General features: G+C 38.8%; 10 non-coding genes across 10 annotated transcripts; all 10 read left to right on the top strand.

Annotated features, from left to right (window-relative positions):
- Window positions 1–169: 169 nt before the first annotated feature.
- Window positions 170–241, top strand: TRNAC-GCA (transfer RNA cysteine (anticodon GCA)). Its single transcript has one exon. It is a non-coding gene; the product is annotated as a tRNA-Cys (tRNA).
- A 996-nt stretch (window positions 242–1,237) lies between these two features.
- TRNAC-GCA (transfer RNA cysteine (anticodon GCA)) lies at window positions 1,238–1,309 on the top strand. The gene has a single exon. It is a non-coding gene; the product is annotated as a tRNA-Cys (tRNA).
- Window positions 1,310–2,307: 998 nt separating this feature from the next.
- On the top strand, window positions 2,308–2,379 carry TRNAC-GCA (transfer RNA cysteine (anticodon GCA)). Its single transcript has one exon. It is a non-coding gene; the product is annotated as a tRNA-Cys (tRNA).
- Window positions 2,380–3,376: 997 nt separating this feature from the next.
- TRNAC-GCA (transfer RNA cysteine (anticodon GCA)) lies at window positions 3,377–3,448 on the top strand. Its single transcript has one exon. It is a non-coding gene; the product is annotated as a tRNA-Cys (tRNA).
- Window positions 3,449–5,525: 2,077 nt separating this feature from the next.
- Window positions 5,526–5,597, top strand: TRNAC-GCA (transfer RNA cysteine (anticodon GCA)). The gene has a single exon. It is a non-coding gene; the product is annotated as a tRNA-Cys (tRNA).
- A 1,008-nt stretch (window positions 5,598–6,605) lies between these two features.
- Window positions 6,606–6,677, top strand: TRNAC-GCA (transfer RNA cysteine (anticodon GCA)). The gene has a single exon. It is a non-coding gene; the product is annotated as a tRNA-Cys (tRNA).
- Window positions 6,678–7,674: 997 nt separating this feature from the next.
- Window positions 7,675–7,746, top strand: TRNAC-GCA (transfer RNA cysteine (anticodon GCA)). Its single transcript has one exon. It is a non-coding gene; the product is annotated as a tRNA-Cys (tRNA).
- Window positions 7,747–8,754: 1,008 nt separating this feature from the next.
- On the top strand, window positions 8,755–8,826 carry TRNAC-GCA (transfer RNA cysteine (anticodon GCA)). Its single transcript has one exon. It is a non-coding gene; the product is annotated as a tRNA-Cys (tRNA).
- Window positions 8,827–10,903: 2,077 nt separating this feature from the next.
- Window positions 10,904–10,975, top strand: TRNAC-GCA (transfer RNA cysteine (anticodon GCA)). The gene has a single exon. It is a non-coding gene; the product is annotated as a tRNA-Cys (tRNA).
- Window positions 10,976–11,972: 997 nt separating this feature from the next.
- TRNAC-GCA (transfer RNA cysteine (anticodon GCA)) lies at window positions 11,973–12,044 on the top strand. Its single transcript has one exon. It is a non-coding gene; the product is annotated as a tRNA-Cys (tRNA).
- The last annotated feature ends 714 nt before the right edge of the window (window positions 12,045–12,758 follow it).

Here is a 12,758-nt window from a genome sequence, read left to right as displayed (position 1 = left end):
TATACATTTTGTTTTTTAAATGATCCTGTTTTCCTTTAATTAATAATATTAAGAACTACTTCTCCTTTTCCACAGTTTCAAGCTCGTACTTTGTGGCCCAACTGAGCTTGAGCCTCTCACTCTTTCATGATGTACTGTTATACTGTCATTCTGATCTTTGAAAACAGTTGGGGATATAGCTCAGTGGTAGAGCATTTGACTGCAGTTCAAGAGGTCCCTGGTTCAAATCCGGGTGTCCCCTAAACCTATTTTGGTTCTGGTGTTTGTAGCTAGGATCTTTCATAAAGTCCCTTTGGATCACCATTGACAGAGTCAGTGTTCAGTTGGATCTTATACTTTATTAGCATTACAGTGTCACTGCTCAAAACCTGGGAATAAATGCATTTTAACACCGGGCGTGGGAACTTTCTGAAACATCATTGATTTATTTTGGAATCCGGCTCTTCCTTTCACAGCTTCAAACAAAGAGAATGACTATGAAAGCAATTGAAAACTTTGTTATACAGTTTGGTGTTTCCTTGTAGCGCACTAAAGAAATGGCATAGTATACTCGCAGCGCTGCAGTCAATCTATTTCTCATTTAACCTTTTTCCTCAGTCTTACATATATTCCTCCTCTCCTCTGTGCATACAAAATATGTGTTTGTTTAAAGCACTTCATTCTTGTGCAACGTAGAAACTATTTAATTTCTCCTTAAAACCTCTGCCTACGTGCAAAATGTATGAACCCTCGTTGCAGATGAAAAAATGCTGGCTCGAAGACTCAGGCCATTTTCGAACACAAAATGGCCTTTTCTGATATATTAAATTGATGGTACTTGAAAGGGACGTTTGGGTGTACCTTCCAAATACCAAATTGCAGTGGTATGTAGAAATGTTTTTCGTCCATCATTTGGCCCAAAACAATCATACTTCACCACCATCTCGGTGATTGTGGTAACCAATCCGCGAAAGGATAAGGCATCCCGTAAAAACCTCTTCCCCTTTGAGAATGTTTCAAAACAAGCATTTTATGTAGAGGCATTGGCCCTATGGACCACTGCCTGTTCAAATAAAATAACAATGAAACATATAAATATTTTTTTTAAACGATCCCGTTTTCCTTCAATAAATAATATTAAGAACTACTTCTCCTGTTCCACAGTTTCAAGCTTGTACTTTCCGGCCCAACTGAGCATGATGCTCACACTCTTTCATGAGGTACTGATATATTTTCATTCCGACTCTCACAAACAGGTGGGGATATAGCTCAGTGGTAGAGCATTTGACTGCAGATCAAGAGGTCCCTGGTTCAAATCCAGGTGTCCCCTTGGCCTGTTTTGGTTCTTGTGTTTGTAGCTGGGACTTTTCATAAAACCCCTTTGGATCATCATTGACAGAGTCAGTGTTCGCTTGGATCTTACACTTTAACAGCATTACAATGTCACTGCTCAAAACCTGAGAGTAAATGCATTTTTATACAGGGCTCGGTATTCCGTATGGGAAATGTCTGAAAAAGCATTGATTTATTTTGGAATCTGGCTCTTCCTTTCACAGCACCAAACAAAGGGAATGGACTATGAAAGCAATTGGCAACTTTGTTTTACAGTTTAGTGCTTCCTTCAATCGCACTACAGAAATTGCATAGAAAAGTGGGCAGCAATGCAGTCAATCTATTCCTCATTTAACCTGTGTCCTCAGTCTTACATGTATTCCACCTCTTCTCTGTGCATACAAAGTATGTGTTTGTTCATTTTTGTGCAATGCATAATCTATTTACTTTCTACTAAAATACGCTGCCCACGTACAAGATGTACGAACCCTAGTTGCAGGTGCAAGCAGGCTGGTCTGAGAAACCAGGCCATTTGCGAACACAAAATAGCTTTTTCTGATGTATTAAATCGAAGGTACATGAAAGGGGTGTTTGGTTGTACCTTCAAATACCAAATTGTAGTGGTATGCAGAAATGTTTTTTCACCGTAATTTGGCCCAAAACAATCATACTTCACCACCATATCAGTGATTGTGGTAATCAATCCACAAAGATAAGTAGTCTCGTAAAAACCTCTTCCCCTTTGAGAATGTTTCAAAACAAACATTTTAATTAGAGATATTGGTCCTATGGACCACTGCCTATTCAAATAAAATAACAATTAAACATATACATTTTGTTTTTTAAATGATCCTGTTTTCCTTTAATTAATAATATTAAGAACTACTTCTCCTTTTCCACAGTTTCAAGCTCGTACTTTGTGGCCCAACTGAGCTTGAGCCTCTCACTCTTTCATGATGTACTGATATATTGTCATTCTGATCTTTGAAAACAGTTGGGGATATAGCTCAGTGGTAGAGCATTTGACTGCAAATCAAGTGGTCCCTGGTTCAAATCCGGGTGTCCCCTAAACCTATTTTGGTTTTGGTGTTTGCAGCTGGGATCTTTCATAAAGTCCCTATGGATCACCATTGACAGAGTCAGTGTTCAGTTGGATCTTATACTTTATTAGCATTACAGTGTCACTGCTCAAAACCTGGGAATAAATGCATTTTTACACAGGGCGTGGGAACTTTCTGAAACATCATTGATTTATTTTGGAATCCGGCTCTTCCTTTCACAGCTTCAAGCAAAGAGAATCACTATGAAAACAATTGAAAACTTTGTTATACAGTTTTGTGCTTCCTTGTAGCGCACTAAAGAAATGGCATAGTATACTCGGCAGCGCTGCAGTCAATCTATTTCTCATTTAACCTGTGTCCTCAGTCTTACATATATTCCTCCTCTCCTCTGTGCATACAAAATATGTGTTTGTTTAAAGCACTTCATTCTTGTGCAACGTAGAAACTATTTAATTTCTCCTTAAAACCTCTGCCTACGTGCAAAATGTATGAACCCTCGTTGCAGATGAAAAAAGGCTGGCTCGAAGACTCAGGCCATTTTCGAACACAAAATGGCCTTTTCTGATATATTAAATTGATGGTACTTGAAAGGGACGTTTGGGTGTACCTTCCAAATACCAAATTGCAGTGGTATGTAGAAATGTTTTTCGTCCATCATTTGGCCCAAAACAATCATACTTCACCACCATCTCGGTGATTGTGGTAACCAATCCGCGAAAGGATAAGGCGTCCCGTAAAAACCTCTTCCCCTTTGAGAATGTTTCAAAACAAGCATTTTATGTACAGGCATTGGTCCTATGGACCACTGCCTGTTCAAATAAAATAACAATGAAACATATAAATATTTTTTTTAAACGATCCCGTTTTCCTTCAATAAATAATATTAAGAACTACTTCTCCTGTTCCACAGTTTCAAGCTTGTACTTTCCGGCCCAACTGAGCATGATGCTCACACTCTTTCATGAGGTACTGATATATTTTCATTCCGACTCTCACAAACAGGTGGGGATATAGCTCAGTGGTAGAGCATTTGACTGCAGATCAAGAGGTCCCTGGTTCAAATCCAGGTGTCCCCTTGGCCTGTTTTGGTTCTTGTGTTTGTAGCTGGGACTTTTCATAAAACCCCTTTGGATCATCATTGACAGAGTCAGTGTTCGCTTGGATCTTACACTTTAATAGCATTACAATGTCACTGCTCAAAACCTGAGAGTAAATGCATTTTTATACAGGGCTCGGTATTCCGTATGGGAAATGTCTGAAAAAGCATTGATTTATTTTGGAATCTGGCTCTTCCTTTCACAGCACCAAACAAAGGGAATGGACTATGAAAGCAATTGGCAACTTTGTTTTACAGTTTAGTGCTTCCTTCAATCGCACTACAGAAATTGCATAGAAAAGTGGGCAGCAATGCAGTCAATCTATTCCTCATTTATCCTGTGTCCTCAGTCTTACATGTATTCCACCTCTTCTCTGTGCATACAAAGTATGTGTTTGTTTGAAGCACTTCATTTTTGTGCAATGCATAATCTATTTACTTTCTACTAAAATACGCTGCCCACGTACAAGATGTACGAACCCTAGTTGCAGGTGCAAGCAGGCTGGTCTGAGAAACCAGGCCATTTGCGAACACAAAATAGCTTTTTCTGATGTATTAAATCGAAGGTACATGAAAGGGGTGTTTGGTTGTACCTTCAAATACCAAATTGTAGTGGTATGCAGAAATGTTTTTTCACCGTAATTTGGCCCAAAACAATCATACTTCACCACCATATCAGTGATTGTGGTAATCAATCCACAAAGATAAGTAGTCTCGTAAAAACCTCTTCCCCTTTGAGAATGTTTCAAAACAAACATTTTAATTAGAGATATTGGTCCTATGGACCACTGCCTATTCAAATAAAATAACAATTAAACATATACATTTTGTTTTTTAAATGATCCTGTTTTCCTTTAATTAATAATATTAAGAACTACTTCTCCTTTTCCACAGTTTCAAGCTCGTACTTTGTGGCCCAACTGAGCTTGAGCCTCTCACTCTTTCATGATGTACTGATATATTGTCATTCTGATCTTTGAAAACAGTTGGGGATATAGCTCAGTGGTAGAGCATTTGACTGCAGATCAAGAGGTCCCTGGTTCAAATCCGTGTGTCCCCTAAACCTATTTTGGTTTTGGTGTTTGTAGCTGGGATCTTTCATAAAGTCCCTATGGATCACCATTGACAGAGTCAGTGTTCAGTTGGATCTTATACTTTATTAGCATTACAGTGTCACTGCTCAAAACCTGGGAATAAATGCATTTTTACACAGGGCGTGGGAACTTTCTGAAACATCATTGATTTATTTTGGAATCCGGCTCTTCCTTTCACAGCTTCAAGCAAAGAGAATCACTATGAAAACAATTGAAAACTTTGTTATACAGTTTGGTGCTTCCTTGTAGCGCACTAAAGAAATGGCATAGTATACTCGGCAGCGCTGCAGTCAATCTATTTCTCATTTAACCTGTGTCCTCAGTCTTACATATATTCCTCCTCTCCTCTGTGCATACAAAATATGTGTTTGTTTAAAGCACTTCATTCTTGTGCAACCTAGAAACTATTTAATTTCTCCTTAAAACCTCTGCCTACGTGCAAAATGTATGAACCCTCGTTGCAGATGAAAAAAGGCTGGCTCGAAGACTCAGGCCATTTTCGAACACAAAATGGCCTTTTCTGATATATTAAATTGATGGTACTTGAAAGGGACGTTTGGGTGTACCTTCCAAATACCAAATTGCAGTGGTATGTAGAAATGTTTTTCGTCCATCATTTGGCCCAAAACAATCATACTTCACCACCATCTCGGTGATTGTGGTAACCAATCCGCGAAAGGATAAGGCGTCCCGTAAAAACCTCTTCCCCTTTGAGAATGTTTCAAAACAAGCATTTTATGTACAGGCATTGGTCCTATGGACCACTGCCTGTTCAAATAAAATAACAATGAAACATATAAATATTTTTTTTAAACGATCCCGTTTTCCTTCAATAAATAATATTAAGAACTACTTCTCCTGTTCCACAGTTTCAAGCTTGTACTTTCCGGCCCAACTGAGCATGATGCTCACACTCTTTCATGAGGTACTGATATATTTTCATTCCGACTCTCACAAACAGGTGGGGATATAGCTCAGTGGTAGAGCATTTGACTGCAGATCAAGAGGTCCCTGGTTCAAATCCAGGTGTCCCCTTGGCCTGTTTTGGTTCTTGTGTTTGTAGCTGGGACTTTTCATAAAACCCCTTTGGATCATCATTGACAGAGTCAGTGTTCGCTTGGATCTTACACTTTAATAGCATTACAATGTCACTGCTCAAAACCTGAGAGTAAATGCATTTTTATACAGGGCTCGGTATTCCGTATGGGAAATGTCTGAAAAAGCATTGATTTATTTTGGAATCTGGCTCTTCCTTTCACAGCACCAAACAAAGGGAATGGACTATGAAAGCAATTGGCAACTTTGTTTTACAGTTTAGTGCTTCCTTCGATCGCACTACAGAAATTGCATAGAAAAGTGGGCAGCAATGCAGTCAATCTATTCCTCATTTATCCTGTGTCCTCAGTCTTACATGTATTCCACCTCTTCTCTGTGCATACAAAGTATGTGTTTGTTTGAAGCACTTCATTTTTGTGCAATGCATAATCTATTTACTTTCTACTAAAATACGCTGCCCACGTACAAGATGTACGAACCCTAGTTGCAGGTTCAAGCAGGCTGGTCTAAGAAACCAGGCCATTTGCGAACACAAAATAGCTTTTTCTGATGTATTAAATCGAAGGTACATGAAAGGGGTGTTTGGTTGTACCTTCAAATACCAAATTGTAGTGGTATGCAGAAATGTTTTTTCACCGTAATTTGGCCCAAAACAATCATACTTCACCACCATATCAGTGATTGTGGTAATCAATCCACAAAGATAAGTAGTCTCGTAAAAACCTCTTCCCCTTTGAGAATGTTTCAAAACAAACATTTTAATTACAGATATTGGTCCTATGGACCACTGCCTATTCAAATAAAATAACAATTAAACATATACATTTTGTTTTTTAAATGATCCTGTTTTCCTTTAATTAATAATATTAAGAACTACTTCTCCTTTTCCACAGTTTCAAGCTCGTACTTTGTGGCCCAACTGAGCTTGAGCCTCTCACTCTTTCATGATGTACTGATATATTGTCATTCTGATCTTTGAAAACAGTTGGGGATATAGCTCAGTGGTAGAGCATTTGACTGCAGATCAAGAGGTCCCTGGTTCAAATCCGGGTGTCCCCTAAACCTATTTTGGTTTTGGTGTTTGTAGCTGGGATCTTTCATAAAGTCCCTTTGGATCACCATTGACAGAGTCAGTGTTCAGTTGGATCTTATACTTTATTAGCATTACAGTGTCACTGCTCAAAACCTGGGAATAAATGCATTTTTACACAGGGCGTGGGAACTTTCTGAAACATCATTGATTTATTTTGGAATCCGGCTCTTCCTTTCACAGCTTCAAGCAAAGAGAATCACTATGAAAACAATTGAAAACTTTGTTATACAGTTTGGTGCTTCCTTGTAGCGCACTAAAGAAATGGCATAGTATACTCGGCAGCGCTGCAGTCAATCTATTTCTCATTTAACCTGTGTCCTCAGTCTTACATATATTCCTCCTCTCCTCTGTGCATACAAAATATGTGTTTGTTTAAAGCACTTCATTCTTGTGCAACGTAGAAACTATTTAATTTCTCCTTAAAACCTCTGCCTACGTGCAAAATGTATGAACCCTCGTTGCAGATGAAAAAAGGCTGGCTCGAAGACTCAGGCCATTTTCGAACACAAAATGGCCTTTTCTGATATATTAAATTGATGGTACTTGAAAGGGACGTTTGGGTGTACCTTCCAAATACCAAATTGCAGTGGTATGTAGAAATGTTTTTCGTCCATCATTTGGCCCAAAACAATCATACTTCACCACCATCTCGGTGATTGTGGTAACCAATCCGCGAAAGGATAAGGCGTCCCGTAAAAACCTCTTCCCCTTTGAGAATGTTTCAAAACAAGCATTTTATGTACAGGCATTGGTCCTATGGACCACTGCCTGTTCAAATAAAATAACAATGAAACATATAAATATTTTTTTTAAACAATCCCGTTTTCCTTCAATAAATAATATTAAGAACTACTTCTCCTGTTCCACAGTTTCAAGCTTGTACTTTCCGGCCCAACTGAGCATGATGCTCACACTCTTTCATGAGGTACTGATATATTTTCATTCCGACTCTCACAAACAGGTGGGGATATAGCTCAGTGGTAGAGCATTTGACTGCAGATCAAGAGGTCCCTGGTTCAAATCCAGGTGTCCCCTTGGCCTGTTTTGGTTCTTGTGTTTGTAGCTGGGACTTTTCATAAAACCCCTTTGGATCATCATTGACAGAGACAGTGTTCGCTTGGATCTTACACTTTAATAGCATTACAATGTCACTGCTCAAAACCTGAGAGTAAATGCATTTTTATACAGGGCTCGGTATTCCGTATGGGAAATGTCTGAAAAAGCATTGATTTATTTTGGAATCTGGCTCTTCCTTTCACAGCACCAAACAAAGGGAATGGACTATGAAAGCAATTGGCAACTTTGTTTTACAGTTTAGTGCTTCCTTCAATCGCACTACAGAAATTGCATAGAAAAGTGGGCAGCAATGCAGTCAATCTATTCCTCATTTAACCTGTGTCCTCAGTCTTACATGTATTCCACCTCTTCTCTGTGCATACAAAGTATGTGTTTGTTTGAAGCACTTCATTTTTGTGCAATGCATAATCTATTTACTTTCTACTAAAATACGCTGCCCACGTACAAGATGTACGAACCCTAGTTGCAGGTGCAAGCAGGCTGGTCTGAGAAACCAGGCCATTTGCGAACACAAAATAGCTTTTTCTGATGTATTAAATCGAAGGTACATGCAAGGGGTGTTTGGATGTACCTTCAAATACCAAATTGTAGTGGTATGCAGAAATGTTTTTTCACCGTAATTTGGCCCAAAACAATCATACTTCACCACCATATCAGTGATTGTGGTAATCAATCCACAAAGATAAGTAGTCTCGTAAAAACCTCTTCCCCTTTGAGAATGTTTCAAAACAAACATTTTAATTACAGATATTGGTCCTATGGACCACTGCCTATTCAAATAAAATAACAATTAAACATATACATTTTGTTTTTTAAATGATCCTGTTTTCCTTTAATTAATAATATTAAGAACTACTTCTCCTTTCCCACAGTTTCAAGCTCGTACTTTGTGGCCCAACTGAGCTTGAGCCTCTCACTCTTTCATGATGTACTGATATATTGTCATTCTGATCTTTGAAAACAGTTGGGGATATAGCTCAGTGGTAGAGCATTTGACTGCAGATCAAGAGGTCCCTGGTTCAAATCCGGGTGTCCCCTAAACCTATTTTGGTTTTGGTGTTTGTAGCTGGGATCTTTCATAAAGTCCCTATGGATCACCATTGACAGAGTCAGTGTTCAGTTGGATCTTATACTTTATTAGCATTACAGTGTCACTGCTCAAAACCTGGGAATAAATGCATTTTTACACAGGGCGTGGGAACTTTCTGAAACATCATTGATTTATTTTGGAATCCGGCTCTTCCTTTCACAGCTTCAAGCAAAGAGAATCACTATGAAAACAATTGAAAACTTTGTTATACAGTTTGGTGCTTCCTTGTAGCGCACTAAAGAAATGGCATAGTATACTCGGCAGCGCTGCAGTCAATCTATTTCTCATTTAACCTGTGTCCTCAGTCTTACATATATTCCTCCTCTCCTCTGTGCATACAAAATATGTGTTTGTTTAAAGCACTTCATTCTTGTGCAACGTAGAAACTATTTAATTTCTCCTTAAAACCTCTGCCTACGTGCAAAATGTATGAACCCTCGTTGCAGATGAAAAAAGGCTGGCTCGAAGACTCAGGCCATTTTCGAACACAAAATGGCCTTTTCTGATATATTAAATTGATGGTACTTGAAAGGGACGTTTGGGTGTACCTTCCAAATACCAAATTGCAGTGGTATGTAGAAATGTTTTTCGTCCATCATTTGGCCCAAAACAATCATACTTCACCACCATCTCGGTGATTGTGGTAACCAATCCGCGAAAGGATAAGGCGTCCCGTAAAAACCTCTTCCCCTTTGAGAATGTTTCAAAACAAGCATTTTATGTACAGGCATTGGTCCTATGGACCACTGCCTGTTCAAATAAAATAACAATGAAACATATAAATATTTTTTTTAAACGATCCCGTTTTCCTTCAATAAATAATATTAAGAACTACTTCTCCTGTTCCACAGTTTCAAGCTTGTACTTTCCGGCCCAACTGAGCATGATGCTCACACTCTTTCATGAGGTACTGATATATTTTCATTCCGACTCTCACAAACAGGTGGGGATATAGCTCAGTGGTAGATCATTTGACTGCAGATCAAGAGGTCCCTGGTTCAAATCCAGGTGTCCCCTTGGCCTGTTTTGGTTCTTGTGTTTGTAGCTGGGACTTTTCATAAAACCCATTTGGATCATCATTGACAGAGTCAGTGTTCGCTTGGATCTTACACTTTAACAGCATTACAATGTCACTGCTCAAAACCTGAGAGTAAATGCATTTTTATACAGGGCTCGGTATTCCGTATGGGAAATGTCTGAAAAAGCATTGATTTATTTTGGAATCTGGCTCTTCCTTTCACAGCACCAAACAAAGGGAATGGACTATGAAAGCAATTGGCAACTTTGTTTTACAGTTTAGTGCTTCCTTCAATCGCACTACAGAAATTGGATAGAAAAGTGGGCAGCAATGCAGTCAATCTATTCCTCATTTAACCTGTGTCCTCAGTCTTACATGTATTCCACCTCTTCTCTGTGCATACAAAGTATGTGTTTGTTTGAAGCACTTCATTTTTGTGCAATGCATAATCTATTTACTTTCTACTAAAATACGCTGCCCACGTACAAGATGTACGAACCCTAGTTGCAGGTGCAAGCAGGCTGGTCTGAGAAACCAGGCCATTTGCGAACACAAAATAGCTTTTTCTGATGTATTAAATCGAAGGTACATGAAAGGGGTGTTTGGTTGTACCTTCAAATACCAAATTGTAGTGGTATGCAGAAATGTTTTTTCACCGTAATTTGGCCTAAAACAATCATACTTCACCACCATATCAGTGATTGTGGTAATCAATCCACAAAGATAAGTAGTCTCGTAAAAACCTCTTCCCCTTTGAGAATGTTTCAAAACAAACATTTTAATTACAGATATTGGTCCTATGGACCACTGCCTATTCAAATAAAATAACAATTAAACATATACATTTTGTTTTTTAAATGATCCTGTTGTCCTTTAATTAATAATATTAAGAACTACTTCTCCTTTTCCACAGTTTCAAGCTCGTACTTTGTGGCCCAACTGAGCTTGAGCCTCTCACTCTTTCATGATGTACTGATATATTGTCATTCTGATCTTTGAAAACAGTTGGGGATATAGCTCAGTGGTATAGCATTTGACTGCAGATCAAGAGGTCCCTGGTTCAAATCCGGGTGTCCCCTAAACCTATTTTGGTTTTGGTGTTTGTAGCTGGGATCTTTCATAAAGTCCCTATGGATCACCATTGACAGAGTCAGTGTTCAGTTGGATCTTATACTTTATTAGCATTACAGTGTCACTGCTCAAAACCTGGGAATAAATGCATTTTTACACAGGGCGTGGGAACTTTCTGAAACATCATTGATTTATTTTGGAATCCGGCTCTTCCTTTCACAGCTTCAAGCAAAGAGAATCACTATGAAAACAATTGAAAACTTTGTTATACAGTTTGTTGCTTCCTTGTAGCGCACTAAAGAAATGGCATAGTATACTCGGCAGCGCTGCAGTCAATCTATTTCTCATTTAACCTGTGTCCTCAGTCTTACATATATTCCTCCTCTCCTCTGTGCATACAAAATATGTGTTTGTTTAAAGCACTTCATTCTTGTGCAACGTAGAAACTATTTAATTTCTCCTTAAAACCTCTGCCTACGTGCAAAATGTATGAACCCTCGTTGCAGATGAAAAAAGGCTGGCTCGAAGACTCAGGCCATTTTCGAACACAAAATGGCCTTTTCTGATATATTAAATTGATGGTACTTGAAAGGGACGTTTGGGTGTACCTTCCAAATACCAAATTGCAGTGGTATGTAGAAATGTTTTTCGTCCATCATTTGGCCCAAAACAATCATACTTCACCACCATCTCGATGATTGTGGTAACCAATCCGCGAAAGGATAAGGCGTCCCGTAAAAACCTCTTCCCCTTTGAGAATGTTTCAAAACAAGCATTTTATGTACAGGCATTGGTCCTATGGACCACTGCCTGTTCAAATAAAATAACAATGAAACATATAAATATTTTTTTAAAACGATCCCGTTTTCCTTCAATAAATAATATTAAGAACTACTTCTCCTGTTCCACAGTTTCAAGCTTGTACTTTCCGGCCCAACTGAGCATGATGCTCACACTCTTTCATGAGGTACTGATATATTTTCATTCCGACTCTCACAAACAGGTGGGGATATAGCTCAGTGGTAGAGCATTTGACTGCAGATCAAGAGGTCCCTGGTTCAAATCCAGGTGTCCCCTTGGCCTGTTTTCGTTCTTGTGTTTGTAGCTGGGACTTTTCATAAAACCCCTTTGGATCATCATTGACAGAGTCAGTGTTCGCTTGGATCTTACACTTTAACAGCATTACAATGTCACTGCTCAAAACCTGAGAGTAAATGCATTTTTATACAGGGCTCGGTATTCCGTATGGGAAATGTCTGAAAAAGCATTGATTTATTTTGGAATCTGGCTCTTCCTTTCACAGCACCAAACAAAGGGAATGGACTATGAAAGCAATTGGCAACTTTGTTTTACAGTTTAGTGCTTCCTTCGATCGCACTACAGAAATGGCATAGAAAAGTGGGCAGCAATGCAGTCAATCTATTCCTCATTTAACCTGTGTCCTCAGTCTTACATGTATTCCACCTCTTCTCTGTGCATACAAAGTATGTGTTTGTTTGAAGCACTTCATTTTTGTGCAATGCATAATCTATTTACTTTCTACTAAAATACGCTGCCCACGTACAAGATGTACGAACCCTAGTTGCAGGTGCAAGCAGGCTGGTCTGAGAAACCAGGCCATTTGCGAACACAAAATAGCTTTTTCTGATGTATTAAATCGAAGGTACATGAAAGGGGTGTTTGGTTGTACCTTCAAATACCAAATTGTAGTGGTATGCAGAAATGTTTTTTCACCGTAATTTGGCCCAAAACAATCATACTTCACCACCATATCAGTGATTGTGGTAATCA

This window comes from Triturus cristatus, chromosome 4_1 (genome assembly GCF_964204655.1).
Source record: "Triturus cristatus chromosome 4_1, aTriCri1.1, whole genome shotgun sequence".
NCBI classification, from domain to species: domain Eukaryota; kingdom Metazoa; phylum Chordata; class Amphibia; order Caudata; family Salamandridae; genus Triturus; species Triturus cristatus.
This window is presented reverse-complemented; position numbering and strand designations above follow the sequence as displayed.